Below are 938 nucleotides of genomic sequence, written 5' to 3'. Positions count from 1 at the left end.
TTATTTTTTTTATTAATATTTTAACGAAAGTTTGCAGAAAACTTGGATTTCAATTCTTTTATTTTTGACATTTCTCTCACTATCCTCCCCCAGTTTGGTTTTCTCCTTAAAAAGATTCTTTGATTGTTACACAATTTCCTCCTTTCACCTGTCACCTAGTGCATTTTGTTATGAACCTCTCATTCTGTACTGTCATCATGCATATAATAGCTAAACATATATTCCTTTTAAATAGTGCTTTCTCTCATCTGTTTCAATGCAGTGTGCATTATTTATCCCTTCTTTTCTTTGTTTCCCCAAACCGCCATATCAGCTCTGTTTTACAAAAGTGATATTATGCAGTATTTGTCCTTTTTATGTGGAGACATTTCACTCATGTAATGTCCTTCCTATTCCGCACCTTCAGCATGTGCCCCATGGTTTCTGGCTCTGTCTTGACCTGCCAGGCCTCTAGGTCACATTCACCTGTGGGTTGGGGGTTGCTGAAGTCCTGGTCTGCTGGCCCACTTTTTCATTCTGAAAATTCCTATTTGGTGCCTTATGTGTGTGCCAAATTGTTTCTGGTACAGTCTTGACCTGCCAGGCCTCTGGGTCACATTTACCTATGGATTGAGGGTTACTGAAGTCCCCATCTGCTGGCCCTTCTCTTCCCTTCAAGCAATGATGTCACTCTGAAGACTAAGGTGTGCCCAATATAGGCCATGGTCCTTGCAATCACTTGCTATGCATCAGGGAACCAGACAATGACTAAGGATGACAGAAGGAGAGGTGTTGTGTTGGAGAAGAGTATTGAAAATACCATGGACTGCTAAGAAAATGAACAACTTTGACCTCTTGTTATTTTGTTGTTGTTGTTATGTGCCGTTGAGTCGCCTGCCACTCATAGCGACCCTATGTACAACAGCCCTAAACTCCGCTCTGTCCTGTGCCAATCGCAC

Source organism: Elephantulus edwardii, unplaced genomic scaffold (genome assembly GCF_000299155.1).
Source record: "Elephantulus edwardii isolate Elephantulus edwardi_28Jun2011 unplaced genomic scaffold, EleEdw1.0 scaffold00067, whole genome shotgun sequence".
Taxonomy (NCBI): domain Eukaryota; kingdom Metazoa; phylum Chordata; class Mammalia; order Macroscelidea; family Macroscelididae; genus Elephantulus; species Elephantulus edwardii.
Note: the sequence above shows the minus strand (reverse complement) of the source record.